Source organism: Neltuma alba, unplaced genomic scaffold (assembly GCF_004799145.2).
Source record: "Neltuma alba isolate B1F8T4 unplaced genomic scaffold, ASM479914v2 tig00007934_pilon, whole genome shotgun sequence".
NCBI lineage: Eukaryota > Viridiplantae > Streptophyta > Magnoliopsida > Fabales > Fabaceae > Neltuma > Neltuma alba.
Window position 1 is genome coordinate 71,206 of NW_021634907.1, and position 17,543 is coordinate 88,748.

Consider the following 17,543-nt stretch of genomic DNA (forward strand, 5'->3'; position numbering starts at 1 on the left):
TATATAACATTTAACCCCAACGTCATTATTGGCCATAACAAGCCTTATTTTCACATTGATTTTATAGACTTCCATCATCTCTTAATATATCAGAAATCAGATTGTGGCTTTTGGTTTCACAAAGACGCCGATTGCGTCAAGATAATAACCACCTCTTCCATGAAATCCATTGACGAAAGAACCTTCCATTGGTATGGAGAAAGAAGTTCCTTTAACAGTTCCAAAAGGTCCATATGTGGTCAGATTTGTTACGAACGAAAGTGAGGTGATAACAGGCGTCTTCACTTTGTGAGTTCCATATGTTCCAGATATGGATGTCAGATACTCAGAAGACCCATCAATTGTAATCTGCACATTATCATTGGCACCATGTAATGTAAATTGTTATTACCTCAGGAAAAAAATAGCTTGCACGAATGAAGAAGATAAATCATAGAAATGAATGTGAATAATTTGATTTGTTATGGTAGAAAGGCCATATATAAATTCAAAACTCTTACTATTTTTTTGGTACCAGCTTCATTTGGATCACGACCACCAAACATTCCATACTCGTGTCCATTAGCGTCCTTAAAAACAATGGCATTGATACATTGTCCATCGAAAATAGTTATCTCTTTTATCCAACTTGCCACTTTAAAATTAAAAGCATCTCCACCTTGACCACCCCATGGCCCCAACGAAATGCTTCCAGCTACCTGCACCAGAAATCCGTATCAGCAAACCAACACTATAATATGTATGAAGAAGGGTCAAATCCAATGCATGACTTGTACATGCGAGCATGTTTTAGTTAAATGAATTACTTACTGGTTGCACATAAATTCCAAGAGCATCAAGGTAGTGACCAGATCTGCCATGGAACCCAACAATGACACTGTCTGCTATTGGGATAGAGAACTCATCACCAGCAGTCTTTCCGTAAGGCCCATAACTCGTGAGATTTGTGGTGAAGGTCAGGGAGGTGATTACAGTTAGTCCAGCATACTTTCCATAAGTTCCACTTATAGTTGTGAAATACTCTGAAGGCGAAGCAATTTTAATCTACAGTACAGGCAAGGTAATAAGTAATTAAAATGATGAGGCTAACGATTAAGGAAGTGATGTATTAATTAATATATTATTGTATAGGTCACCTTTTTCTCTTCACCCAAGTCATTATGGTTCTTTCCACCAAATGTGCCAGAGGTATCACCGTTGCCATCGCTGAAAGAAATGGACTTAACATTACTGTCTACATAGATGGTTATCTCAGTTATGCCACTGCTTGCCTTGAAGCTCCAACGGTCGCCACCTGAACCTCCCCACGGTCCCAATGAAATGATTCCTGCCAAGGAAGCCTGACCAATAAAATAAAAACCAGTTAATATAATAGTCACAGAAACATATGAATCCTTGAGAAATACCATGAATAGAAAGATAGATTGTGTCTTACATACCATTTGCTCAGTTGAAGTTGTCGAACGTTGATATGCAGCTCTAAAACTGGTTGTCGTTGGTGTGCATCGATATGTCCTCAATGAGGTCAATTTATAGAGAGATTATAAGTGGAATTGGGAGGCAAATTAATTATCCCAAATGAATATAAGACTCATTTTGTAATATAATTTGCACGGCAAAATGGGTCTTATATTAAAGATATATTTTGTTTTGATATTACTATGGTCCTTTTTCCACACACAAGGGTCTCCAGTGCACTTGAGACAAAAATACATGTGTTTCACGATGCATAAGATATAGAGCCAAGTGAAATGGTGTGGCTATTTATATATCTAACATAAAATAGTTGGTTAATTAATTAATTTAAAATTATCATAAAAAATAATCACATGATTTTAATTAACTTGGTTCATAGTATAAGACATCGGTTAGAAGAAAATTGTGATTCAAAATATAAAATGATGTCAGGATAATTAATGTTATTTTTTCACTTTTGCCCCCACGAGAGATAATAAAAGTATAATATTAAATGTAATTCTATATTTTTAAGGGGTAAAATAGAAAAGTTTCATCATATTAGGACAAATTTAATGACTAAACTTTTATTTTTTGATATGTGAAAAAAGTTAACCAACTTCTTATATTATGGACAGAATGGAATACCACCTAACTTTGTAATTACTATATAAACTGATGAAGGTTTAGTACTTTAGAGAAAAAAGAGGAAGAAGGATTCTGAGGGGATCCACGTTGATATTGTTATTAGAGTAATACTGGTGAGGGTGTAGATTGGTTGATTTTCATGACCATTTTGATTCATCTTGAACTCAATCAACTTATAAGAATCAAAATCATGATTTTATGAGATGCATAAATATTTTTCTAACTGTAATATTCTAAATTTTATTTTAGGATTTATGTAAAAATAATAATAATAAATTAAATTAAAAAATTAGTAATAATTAAATAAAATAATATTTTATTATTTAAAATATATAAAAATAATCCCCTTGCCGACAGAAAAAAGTCTTTGGAGGGGGGTAGTTGGCGCATTAATAAGGAGTAAACAGAAGGGAGACAGAGGAATAGGACGAAGAAATTTGGGGGGAAAATTTAATGTGAGGGTATTAAATACCCTGACAATCCCACTATTTTCTTCACGCGGAGAGAAAGGCGGAGCAAGACAAATAAAGAGAGGGAGAATGAGACAGGAAGCGGGAGCAGCAAGAAGCCGAGAGAGTTACAAAGCGAGGTGTCTGAAAGATAAAACAAGTTTTGGAAATTATTTAGGTGTATAAAAATATTTTTTTATCAAATTTTTTCATAAATATTTTTTATATATTTAAATTTTTATATTAGTAGTATCATTATAATGTTTAGAGAAAATTTTAGATTTGGGTATTGAATTTTGACAATAGATGACCATAAAAATTTAGAGGTAAATGAATAGTTCTTTTTTTTTTTGATGTAAATGAATAGTTCATTTTAATCAATTTATATTTGTCTGTTTGTTACTTTTGGTATTTAAAATTAAATTATTTTGTTAAAAAATCTGTTATTTATAATATATATCATACTTATACCGATTAAAATCAAGTTAAATAATTTATTTGAGTTGTTTGATATATTATTGAGATTTTAATCAGTTTGTATTTATTCATTGATTATTTTGAGAATTTTAAACTAAGATTCTAGTTAAAAAATATATTGTTCAAGACATATAGAATATTTTTAATGATTAAATTTAAGTTAAATAACTGGTTCGGGTTCTTTAATATATTATTGAGATTTTAATTGGTTTAAAATATGAAATAGGTTAAGGATATATTATTAGAAAAATTTTTAAGTTGGAAAATTAAGTTATAAATTGAAAATTTTACAAAATTAACTAAATCAATATTTATTTATAATTTAAATGAGTTATTTGGGGGGAGAAAAAATGTTATTTGAAGTAAAAAATTTTGGGTAGTAAATATATATATTAATAATAATAAATTCTATGTAATTTACGTTATTTATTTGTATGTATATTAAATTGTATCTACATTATTTGTAGATTATCTTGTACTTCGGAGTCTATAATTTGTACTCTTATTTCTCAAACTGTGAGGTTAAGCTTGGAGTAGAAGTAACAGGAGTTAATTTATTTTATATGCATGCTTTAGATTGTAAGGTGTTTACTATGTTTTTATTTTTTCAAATTGATTTGTGAAAGTATATCTATGAATAAAGCATGCATTTTCTTATATGATAAATTTTGGTGAAGTGGGAAATATGTTGATTTAATTATGCCTAAGTTGTATTTTATTAGAAATTATGTTTTCTTGTGATGCTTAATGATATACTAATATTATATTATTAAATAAAATAGAAATGTGTTGTATTTTGGTTGGAATTATATCATCTTATTTTGAAAAACTATGATATATTTTAATTGATATTGTAACTATGTATGGGGTTCATATATGGAGGTTGGGATTATGTTATATGGAGGATAATTGTTCTTGAAATCTGTGTGGCATGCCTACACTATTGATCATAGTGTTTGGCTTTTTTGTTAGACTCCTGTAATTCTTCCTTTTCTATGGCTTGAAATTGAGAACAAACTCTTGGATAGACACCTATTGCAGCATAGTCCATTCTTGGGTGGTGTAGGTGTAAGAAGGGGCCCGTTATTTAATATGAGTAGAGTGACTTTTGACCAGGTTACTTAGCATAGAAAGTCCAGGTTTTTTTCAAGGAGTTATAAGGAGGAGTATAGTAATGAGAGGGCATATTTCATTGTGTTGTTGCATATATGTATTTTTCTATGAATTGTGTTGTGGATGGTGAGACATACTCCTTTTCATGTGGTTATATCTATTAAAGCATCATTTATTACTTAAATTATATTTAAGCACTATTTCACCAATTTGCCATCCTACTTGTATATGTCATAAATTAATACTTAGTTACTGGGACTTTTATGTCTCATCCCATTGTTTATCAATGCTTTTCAGGAAAACCATCTAGTTTGGCTTAGCGTGAAGGGAAGCAACTAGAGGCATAGGTGACACGGTCTAGTAGTCCTCTTTTGGTTTAGGTATGTAATGTTATGTATATTGCCATCTTAAGGCCTATGATTTTGTTGACCTATACTTTTTTTTTGTTTGATTGTTGGATGACTGTATTTGATAGAATGCTATTAGAATGGCTCGAGACTATAAGACTTTGTTGCATGTGTTACTCTTATGCATTGAATATATGTATGACTTGTGGGTTGGGTTGAGTACCCTGTATTTCTTGTGCCCTAAGTCTTTAAGAATGAATGTTTATGATGGGCTTGTAGGCGGTTACTGTGCCTTGGGTCCTTATTGTACTTGTATTAAACTTATGGGTGTTTTATGTATCTTGAGCCTCTTAGGATGTTCTTAGAATAAGAGAACTCTTTATAACCATGGTAGTATTTTAATACTCTAACTCAATTCTTTTTTTACCATGGCTGTCATTTTAAAATTGTTTTATAATTATGTATTAAGAAGAGATCTTTTCACTAACTATAATCTTATTTATAAAGAGAGTACATGAGAGATAATGAGTAAAATTTATTTTTATAAATGTATAAGATTTGATATTTAATACACGTTCTTCACAAATTAATTAAGGACATTCATTAATCATAATATTTTGAATTGTGTTTTGTTTTGGTCTCAGTCATTTTGAGACGAGATAGTCCCATCTTGAAAATTTTTGGAACAAGACAAAAGCATGCAAGATAGGACAAAAATGTTTTGGAACGAGTCAGACAGGACACAAGATAGAGGTATCTGGTCCAGATATATTATCCTCTCTTTTTGAAAAAAATATAAATTTATTTTACTTATTATAATATATCATATTATAATTTTTATGATTGTGTTGTTTACAAGTTTTTTTCATATGGGTTATATGATGTTTTTTGGTGGATATTTTGACAATTAAAAAGACAATCGTTGATAACTTAACATATAATGAGTAATAACTATTATGATAGATATTAATAATCCATGCATTAAATATTTGTGACGCATTGAGAAAATAAATTATTAATATTTACTGTATTAAATCTTGGGAGAGTCCCAATTAAAATACTTAAATTCAAATTCAAACCTACGCTTTTGCCAAATTCCTAATTAGGTCATAAGGTCTCATTAGGAATTTCTAAATATTATTAAATGACCAAAATGCCCCACTTTAATTAAAAAGAAAAATTGATTACTCTACCCCTCCCAAATGGTTCCTTTTTTCACTTATGGGTATCTTTTGGGATACAAAACACATAAATAATTTTATAATGTTTAAAATTTGTACATATAACTAGAACCTTTAAAAATGTTTTAATCAAACATTTTAAATTATAATATAAGTAGCCTTTAAATAAATATTTTGTATTCTCATGTTATAAAATTTATTTTTAAGATTTTAGAATATGTTAATTACAAGAAATATTTTATATTAAGTTGCTACAAATTACGTTTTTGGGTTGAAATCCAATATTTGGTTAAATACATAAAACTAACGTTAACTATAAGAACATAATATTCAATATTTTTTGTAATTGAAATATTTTAAGATCTCAAATTAAATACTTACAAACATAAAATAAAAAATATTTACTTTAAGGCTATTTATGTTGAAATTTAAAATTTTTTATTAAAATATTTTTGAAGATTTTAGTTATATATACAAATTTTAAACACTATAAAATTTTGTATGTGTTTTTTTATCCTAAAAATAATTATAAGAAGTGAGAGATCAATTAGGTGAATAAAATAATCAACTTTTCATTTTAATTGAAGAGAGGCATTCTGGTCATTTAAGAACATTCAAAAATCTTAAATTAGGACCCATGTCCTAATTAGAAATTTATTAAAAGTATAAGCTTCAGTTTGAATTTAGGTATTTTAACCGGATTTTATTGGAATTTTTTATTAAATTTTTGTGATGCACTGAGAAAATATATTAATATCTACAGCATGAAACACATGTATTTTTGTCTTAAGTGCACTCGGGACCCTTGTGGTTGTGGTGTGGAAAAATGACCATAGTACTATCAAAAGAAAATCCATCTTTGTAAATGCCAAGACAAAATGGACCATAACGAGTAGAGATATGGTGATGAATGTTATTTGATACACATTATCGATCAGACAAAAAGAGATTAAAAATAACAAACTAATTTTTAAATAAAAAATTATTTTTTAAAAAATTATAGTTAAGAAATTATCTTTATGTTAAATTATTGGAAAACCTGTAGGGATATCCAAGAACAAACGATTTTTATTGGAAACATTCCTCTAATGAATTCCCTGGGAACTTCTATAATAAATGGAATATACAGAATTGTAATCAATCAAATATTGCAAAGCCCCGGTATCTATTACCGTTCAGAATTAGACCATAACGGAATTTTTAAAAAATATTTATTTTTTAAAAAATAAATCTGAACTATCTAAATTTAAATGATATGATGAATTTTTAGTACCCATCATTCACCGGTTCCATGGAAAACGTGTGTGGATATCAAAATTGCTGATTTCTCCAACATGTACGTACGTGGTCATTGTCATTTTGAACTCTATGTTGAGGATCCGTGCAGAGCCAACTTCTCATTGGGCGGTCGTCCTTTTTTTCCCCATGCCCACAGTGATTACGTACCCATTGCTTTATTAATTATTAATTTTTGTTCGATGGAGAATACGTACTCCCTCCCTCCAGCTCAAAATATAAGATAAATTTTATCTATTTATATTTATTAAAAAAATTAGTTAAAATCAATTTAAAATAATAAATATGCAAGGCATGTATTTTTTCTTTCTATATATGTTTTTATTAATGAAGAGAATAAGTAAAAGATGTAGTAAATAAATTAAAAACTAAAGAAAATATATGTGGGATAAAATTGAAAAAAAAACTTATTAAATGCTTAGACAAAAGTAAATGTTATTTTATAAAAAAAAAAATCAACCCTATATTTTGAACCGGAGGAGTATCAAATAAGATTCATCGCAATCTCTAGTCATTAATTCCACTTTTGCCTTTGCATCTATATGAAGATGGATTTCTTCTGGTATTATTAGAGCATGTTACTTATGGTCCTTTTTCCACGCCACACAAATTCGGATATGGTCCAAGATAAGGCCAAACGAATGGTGTGGCTAGTTATATCTACCACAAATTAAGTGTGATTAGTCAATTAATATAAAAGTATCATAATGTAAAAAATAACCACATGAAAACTAATTTTAATTAACATACCAGGGGGATTTAGCAATATTTTATGGGGGCTACAGCGTATAAATTGATGAAAGTCTTGTTTTGTAGTATTTTAGAAGAAAAGAAGAGAGAAGGATTCTGCGAAGATGATATTGTTATTAAAGTAATAGTGGTGAGGTATTAGATTGGTTGATTTCATGGCCATTTTGATTCATCTTGAAATCAATCAAATTATAAGAACCAAAATCATGATTTTCTTTTAAAAAAAATCCAGATAACACTATGCATGCCAAAATCAATTATGACTTTAAATTCACATTCATCTCATGAGTTATTATTACCAACTTTTCAAAATCAACACTATATATCAGTTTCTTATAATTTTTGCAACATAAATCAAACACACCCTTCATGTTTTAAATCAATTATTTAAGAGAATGCATGTTTAATTTAATGCAATTAATTAATTACGGCAGCACCAAGATGATTATAATAAGTTAATCTTTCCTTTTATCCAACTTGGAATACCACGGATTTAATAATTATGTAGCAAACAGCTTTAACCCCCATGTACGTAGTCATTGCCATTTTAATTTTTCTTCGTCCACAATGGTTTCAATTCCACTTGAAAAAAATATGAAAAAAAAAAACACACATGCTTATCATAATTCAGAAGATGAAGCCGGCTTGTGGAACTGAGGAGCTAGTTGTATGAATCTATAAAACTTTATAAAAGAAAAATTAAAAAGAAAAACACACAATAAATTTTTATTTTTTTCCTTCTAGTTCTGCATGCATTATATAGATTTTCAATATCTTATTTTGTCTTTAAGTTCATAAATATTAAAGACTGTCTTATTGATTTTTGATCTCTTTTGTCCCATAGAAAATATGTACACAATGGTATGCACAAAGTCCATAAGGCGCCACCACCGAACGCTTAGATCGACTGGCTGTGGGGTCGTTCTAGCTTAACCAAAGTCAGGGGTTCGATCCCGCTTGGGAACGCAGCAGCGTAGGTGGTAGGCAAGCCATCCGTTAGGGGATCCTTCACAGGTGCCATTCCGGATTAGTCTGGGCCCGTTGAAAAGTCTGAAAGATGGCATTGGCCTGGGACACCGGGGGAGTCCAACTCAAAAAAAAAAAAAAAAGTCCACAAGGCGCCATACACCACTTATGAGTGATAACGTTATTACCTCTCTTATTTTTGGATGAAGTCAATAACATGTGGAGGAAAAACATGGACAAAAGTCACAACTACAATAATGTCCTTATATCCCTGATTCATGATGTCTTAAGGTTAATATTATTATTAGTTCTTACGATTTGGTTCAATTTTGATTTTGATCTTTATAGTTTCAAATTGTTAGTTTTGGTTATTATAATTTCATAAGGACTTAGTTTGAATTTAAGCATAGGGACTAAAACTAAGACTCATTAAAAATATATGGACCATTCATTAAAGTACTCAGACCAAAAAATTATGAAACTATAGGAATAAAAAACAAGATATTTGAAGCTATATGAATCAAAACCAAAATTCAATCAAACTATAAGGATTAACAATATAATGATCTATCAAAATATTCAAGATAAGGGGAAGGGGAACAGCATGGAAATTGATATTCAATATTAACAATATAACAATATTCAATATTGTTATATCTACGAAAATTTATCGATTAATTAATATAAAGTATCATCGTATATAAAAATAATAACATGGAAATTGATTTTAATTAATATACTACGGGAATTTAGCAGTAATTAACATACCACATCACAAAGGCATGCACGTCTTGTTTTGTGGTATTTTTAGAGACTAAGGTACTGGAAGCGTTGATTTGATTGCAATCCTATTGGACGCATTGATTTCTTCGTTAAATGTATGTTTAACTGAAATTCAAACACACCCGAAGATATGTAATCAATTTCGGAAAAAAATGCACGTTTAACTTTCTCCCTCTGCGTCGGTAACTCAAGAAGCTGAAATTTTAAGCGTTTTCCCGCAACCAAGTTGGTTGGGCAAAAAGCCCACCCAAACATCTTAAAATCTCTAACTGAGCCACAAACCTCAGTTTCATCAATTCCAATGCAAGTACCAATAAGATTTGGTTCAGTTAGTAAAGAGTTGAATCATAACCCACAAGGTCGTGAGTTCAAATTCTGCTACCAATATGAGGACCTTGTTAGTGGGTAATCTGTAAGTACCTCTGTAAGCGTTCTCTGAGCTTGAAGACATGTCTTGGTCCTGGTGAGTCCCCGCAATCCAACTCACCTAAACTTTTATATACCCAAAAAAAAAAAAATCCAATGCGCGTTCTCCCCCTCCAACAGTGATCCAAGCATGCACTCGGACTTCACAAACGTGGCTTCTCTCTGCTACCCTTGTGCTCCACTGCTCTCCTTTGCTTCTAAACTATGCCGTTTTGGGTTAAAATAAAGGCCGGTAAGTGCCTTTGTTTTTTTTTTTAAAAAAAGAAATTCGATGCCCTAAAATATTTTTTAGGGTATTGTTGATTATCTTAAATTAATTATTAGTGTACTCAACATCCTAAAATATTTTATTAGTAGCACTCAATATCTAATACTCATCACTTTGAAGTATTTTTCAGTAGCATCCAACATTCTAAAATAATTTTTTATCTTAAAATATTTTTTCAGTAACATCCACTATATGGCACCTAACTAATTGGAGTAGTTTTTTTAAGTAATACTCAGTATATTAAACTAAATTTTAATGCATCCAATATCTTAAATTATTACACAAAAAGTTACTTCAATATACTACATGCTATCGGAAAAATATTTTAGGATGTTGAATATACTAAAATGTAGGTTAAGATACTAGGTGCTACTAAAAAAATAATTCAATGTAATGGATGTCAGATACTAGGTATCATTGAAAAATTTTTGGTATACTAGGTAGTATTGGAAAATACTTCTTAGCGATAAGTGCTAGATACCAGATGCTGCCAGAAAAAGTATTTTAAAACATTGAGTACCGTAACAATTAATTTAGAATATTGAATGAGACTGAAAAAATATTTTAAGATGATAGATATTTTTTTAAAAAAAAATGAAAAAGCACTCACCCTCCTTTATTTTCACCTAAAATGGCACAATTTTGGGAGCAAAAGGAGGGCAGCAGAGCATGAGGGTAGAAGAGAGAAGCCGCGTCCAGATTTCATATGGCCTTTTTTTTTTTACATGTATTTATTTTTAAAAATCACAATCATCCAATAAAAATCATGCCAAAAGATAGAGTTTTCAAATTATAGTATACTCTCTCATTTTAATTGTGAGTTTAAAGATGACAGAAAAATTTATGGAAAAAATAAGTCTTATAGCTAAAAAATTAAAAGTAGTTGATTTTTCAGAGAATCTCAATTAAATCCAGTCAAAATATCTAAATCCAAATTAAGGTATATACTTTTAATAATTTTTAACCAAGACGTGAGAACCAATTAGGAATTTTTAAATATTTAAAATGATCAAAATACCCCTCCTTGATTAAAAATAAAAATTGATTATTTTATCCCTCCCAAATGATTCATCATCTCTTATTATTTGTATTTAGATAAAAACATACAAATAATTTTTTAGTATTTGAAATTTTGTATATATAACTAAAACCTTCAAAATATTTTAATAAAACATTTTAAATTGTGATTTTTTTCCAAATTTTGCGTGTGCAATGTATTATTTTATTGGATGAGTGTGATTTTTAAAAATAAATACATGTAAGAAAAAGCCAGGTGAAATCTAAATCATGAGTTCATGACATCCAGTAAAAGTAATAGATGGGCAGGAGAGAGAAGGAATAATTTATTATTTTATGGGAGGATAGGAAAGGATAAGAAAGCGGGGATGGGGAAAAAGAAGAACAAACTCAGGCGACGGCTTTGTAGCAGGAGGGAGAAAGGTGATATAAGAAGGAGAATGGGAAAGTATAAGGAAGAGAAAGAGAAGAGCCTTAAAATCATTCAATGCTTGGACGATTTCATTTTTTACTGCAAAAAAATTTGTCACGTTTCACAAAAAGGAGAATTCGTTCTTTGCAATATTTTTTTTTTATTGTTCACAATATCCTGGAAAAAAAGCTTGGTTATGACTTCTCTTTCAAGCATATGTAAGATTGTAAGGGATCTTATAACATACTATATTAAAAAAATGTAATTCTAAAAAAAATAAATTAAAATAATAATTTTATTATTATTTTACAAAAAAAACCACCCCACCTTTTTCTACCGACAGTGGAAAAAGGAGGGGGTAATTAATGAAAAAGAAAAAAAAAAAAAGGTAGGAGGAGCGGTTGTAAAAGAGAATAGGATGATGTATAGGCAGAAGAAAATCAAAGAAGAGAATTAAATATTGTGATATTAAATACCTGCAACTCTTGTCTTTCTTTCATTTTGTGTGAGAAGTAGGGAAAGAGAGAGCGAGAGGCAGAGAGAAAAGAGAGTGAGCGAGCTGAGTTCTAGAGTACGTGACAAGTTTTGAGAATCATTTAGGTACACAAAACTACTTCTTTTTGTCAAATTTTCTTTATGAATATTTCCTATATATTTAGAGCTTTATATTATAATGTTTAGAGAAAATTTAACCGTTTGGATATAAAGTAAATATAGAGTTTTGACAATATATGACCATAGAAATTTAAAGATACATTATTAAAGAATTTTAATCAGTTTATATTTGTTTAATGATTGTTTTGAGAATTTTAAATTGATATTTTAGTTGAAAAATTTGTTATTCAAAGACATGTAGAATGTTTTTACCAATTAAATTTAAGTTAAATAATTTATTTGAGTTATTTAATATATTATTGAGGTTTTAATCAGTTTGAATATTGAATAAGTTAAAGATCTATTGTTGAAATAATTTTTGAAAGCTTGAAAAATTGTAAATTGAGAATTGAAATATAAAATATTTAGATTTTGGGTAATAAAAATGTATTTATTTAATTTATTAAATTTAAATAATCTTATATGAAAATTTTATTTTCAAAATAATATTGTATGGATTATAAATAGCTGGATCTGGGAGTTAATATATTTTTGCAATTTTAGTTTATAGGGTAGCCTTAGAATTTTAGAATAGTGTTCTTATATATTAATAAATATTTGTGTGTAATTTTGTAGACTCTTGAGAATTTTAGAGTAATCATTATGTGAATATTTATAAGTTAAAGAGTAACAGGTAACTCTGAAAATCCTTCATGTACATGTAAATTGTGTATGATTATATTGTGGATTTACTAATTTCTATTATACCATATTGAAATATATGTATTTATTATGACTTTTCAAATAAATGTTCTACTTTGTTACTTTATTTTGTTAAAATTTATTGCTATTAGTTATGATTAAGATTTAAATATATTGATAGTTATTGATTTATAATGAGTTGCTGCTAATTGGTATAGAAATTTTATTGCTATCTTATTTTAATAATATATTTGAGGACATATTTCTGATGTAACATTATTTACATATGATATATGTATTGTTGGACTACGGATAGAAGGGGATTTGCATGGATATAAATTACCATGAGATATGTCATCAGTCGGTACACAGTGGATGACACTTGTTAGGGCTCCTTTTTTCATGTCTTCCTTTGGCCGAAAATTCATTGGAGCTATGAGACATGTGACACTTCCTTATTTTATTTGCAAAGGAGGGGAGCTATAATATGAACTTGAGCTCTATATCTTTGGCCGGATATATCTCTAGTTTTCGTGAGCTTGGAATAATTTAGTAAAATAGATTAGTTCCTATTCGACTATGTATTAGACTATGGCTCTAGTCAACAGTATAAGGGTGAACGGTGATATAAGAGATGATGCATATTGCATTATTTTGGATATATTGAAAAATGATCTTGGTATATTGTTGAATTAAAAGTGAAATTGAATTGGGTGTATAAATCCATGATTTGCATACACAAATATACAAATATATATACACACACATAGAAAGGGATTTTTATTTGTCATATATGATTTGCTTGTACAGGTTGGAATTTCAGTACTTACTGAGACGTTAGATCTCATCCCTTATATTAACATTTTCAGGTGAAGGATCTAGTAGGAATCAAGAGAAGGCACCAATGGAGTGAGCCATGAAGGCTTCTGTGCTCCTCAAGCATATGTTATTTTATATTTTTATTTACTATGATTATAGGACTTTAATAGTTTATTTTGTTAAGTTATATCAGAAAAATGTTTTGAAATTATGACCTGCTTTGAATGCTAGAAATACATATAGACTTTTAAATGAAGTATTTTATCGCGGATGTGGATATAATTAGGGTTAAGGTGCGCCCAACACCCCGAACTATTTTTCCAGGTGCGTCCAGTGTCCTAAAGTAATTTTCAGTGCATCCAGTATCCCAAACTAATTAAAACAGTGCATCCATATCCCATGCTAACATAAAAGTTAAGTTTCACCGCTACCTTGCTGACTCAGTCGAAGGTTGATTGAAAAATCCTACGTGACGGTAATAGTTAAGGTTGACTGAAAAATCCTACGTGGTGGAAGAAATGGGATAAAATGTTAAAGACGAGAATGGAATTGAATGAGTGGTACATGCACCAGAATTTAAGAGGGTGGATCGGTGGTCTTTTTTTTTTTTAAGTTTAAAAACTGGCATAAGATAAATGTTAAAAGAGGAGGAAAAATTGAATTTTCAGTTAAAATAATACACATCAGACGCCTGCATGTCCATCATGTAGGATTTTTCAGTCAACCTTTAGCTGAGTCAGTAAAATAACAGTCAAATGAGACTTTTCTGTTAGCCAATTAGTTTGGAATATTGGATGCACCAAAAATTACTTTAGGACACTGGGCGCACCTGAAAAAATAATTCAGGGTGTTGGGCGCACCTTAACTCGTCAAAATAATACACAACAGACGCTAACGTGTCCACCATGTAGGATTTTTCGGTCAACCTTTAGCTGAGTCAGCAAGGTAACGGTCAAACTTAACTTTTCTGTTAGTTCAGGATATGGATGCACTGTTTTAATTAGTATGGGACACTAGATGCACCGAAAATTACTTTAGAACACTAGGTGCACCTGGAAAAATAGTTCGGGGTGCTAGGCGCACCTTAGCCTGATATAATTAGGTGAGATGTTACAAATCTCAATGTCATTACCACAAATTATAAGTGGGCCAAGCTTAGTAAAAGACAATTCAGGCCCATCACAATTAAAAAGCAGGGTCAAATGTGAGACATTGGATTGATCTATTCAGACAAGACTGGTTTCATTGATAGGTACCCCATTACATTATTTTACATGACACTGACAAGACATTCTCTTGGGGTACTTTTTTCTACTCGCAATGTATCTAATTAAATTCTCATTTCCTAATTTTTTAATTAAACCTTAAATTAAATAAGGTTTTAACTGCTGTATTGAGAATTAGAGTGTGTCAAATTAAAGGTTTGATGAGGTTGTAAACACCTAATTCATACGTTGTCAGGCTTAACCCATATAACGACCGAGGCAACATTGCTACATATAATTTGAAAACTTGTAAACTGGCATTGAACTCAAAACAATTTTGGGATACCCGTTGCTCCTAAGTAAAAAATCTTCAAGATAAATTTACACATTAACCTTATTAGTTAATTTTCACGTGATGAATGAATTGAACCATTTGTCACCACTGATAGTTGATATTGGTCCTATACACACAACTTGTGAAGCAAATTATTATTTGTCAAGGTCTACTTCAGTGTTCAGATTGTTATATTCATCCTGTTCAAAAACTTGCATTTTTTGTTATATTATATAAAATTATTATCATTGCCTCGTGCCATCATATAATATCAAAATGGATGTTGCAATTTATATACGATGGGATATTATATTTCAAATTTTTCTGGGGCAGATGCATTGGATACTACTATTTATTAATTGAAGAATGCACAACTCGTGACCGAATTGTCTTTTTTGTAGCTTTTTCCCGGACGTCCGAGTTGTCGTTTTTGTCTTTTCGTCAAAATTTCAAATTTACTAATAATGGAGATTCCCAGGGCTTCTCCATATAATTGAAGCGCATGAAGCTCTCCACTTCTCTTACTATCCACTTTCCTCCACTTCTTTATTCTCACCACTAAATCATCACATCCAAAAAACAAAATTATGGTCCTTATCTCTTTGATCAAAATGTGGTCTTTACGAATTTACAGAGATAATAAAATGCTCGCACAACTGAAAGAATTAATTAATAGAAGTGTTGGACTTTTCTTTTTAATTTTTCTTATGAACTTATGTACACACACTAGCCAGCCTCATTTTGTGAATTGCTTAATTAGGGTCTTGTACTTAAGCCTAGAGAAAGAAGGAATATGGGCAAACACCCCACTACCTAATGAAAAATCCACTTAAACAGGAAGAATAATTCATTAGGGGATATTCCAAGTGGCTAGGACTAAAGGAATAATTATTAACATGTACAATAATCTTGATGCTCCCATTATTAATAAGTACATATTTGGTTAAGTTGAGTTTAATTAATTGCGTAAAATTAAACGTGCATTATTTTGATAATTGATTTAAAACATAAAAAATAATATCCCATTTAGTTAGTACCTCATAATATTTCTCTAATAATAATATCTCTGAAGATACTATTAAACAAGACTTTCGTCAGTTTATGATAATGTAGCGCCAATAAAATATTGCCACTATTTTAACTATTACTTTTGCCTAATGAATCATCCCCTTTATAGTAACAATTATTAATTCGGGGATATCTAAGCAGGACAAAAGGAAATAAGGAATTGGTAAAACACCTGCCACGAATCCGAAACTGAATTAGGGGTTGATAATATCCACACAAAAAAATGCATTCTCTTAAATAAGTGATTTAAAACATGAAGGGTGTGTTTGGTTTAAGTTGTTTGGTTGAAACTGATATGTAGTGTTAATTCTGAAAAACAGGTAATAATAGCTTATGAGAAAACTGTAAATTTAAATTTATAATTGATTTTGGCATGTATAATGTTATTTGGATTTTTTTCCCAAGAAAATCATGACTTTAGTTCTTATAATTTAGTTGATTGGTTTCAAGATGAACCAAAATAGCCACACCATTATGTTAAATCCCCGTAGTATGTTAATTAAAATTAGTTTTAATGTGATTATTTCTTACATTATGATACTTTTATATTAATTGATTAATCACAGTTAATTTGTGGTAGATATAACTAGCCACACCATTCATTTGGCCCTACCTTGGACCATATATATCGGACATTTTGTGGTGTGGAAAAAGGACCATAACTAACATGCTCTAATAATATCAAAAGAGAATCCATCTTCATGGATGCAAAGACAAAAATGGCATGAATGAGTAGAGATGGCGATGAATCTTGTTTGATACATATTCTGCATCAAACAAAAATTAATAAATTAAGTAATGCAATGGGAACGTGATCATTGTGGCCTTGTGGGCATAGGAAAAAAGGACGGCCGCCCAATGACACGTTAGCTCTTCATGGATTCGCAAAGACAAGTTCAAATGACAATCACTACGTACATGCATCTTGGAGAAATAAGCAACTACGTACCTCTTGCACTAATTATAAAATTTCATTTACAGTCTATAAACAATGTCTTATAATTAGGATTGGAGATAGTATTTGATACTTAACACACGTTTTTCAATTGGTTTAATTAACGAATGTTGTGGCTAGTTATATCTACCACAAATTAATTGTCATTAATCAATTAATATAAAAGTATTATAATGTGATACTCCTCTAGTTCTATTTATAAGGTTGAGAGAGAATTTTTTTTTATCTTATTTGTAAGTTACTGTATTAAATTTTTAATATGAATATACTATTTTTTC

At 30.0% G+C, this 17,543-nt stretch overlaps 1 pseudogene; it reads right to left on the reverse strand.

Annotated features, from left to right (window-relative positions):
- LOC114753455 (mannose/glucose-specific lectin-like) overlaps positions 1–17,543 on the reverse strand; it is a 25,312-nt pseudogene continuing 7,769 nt past the window's right edge.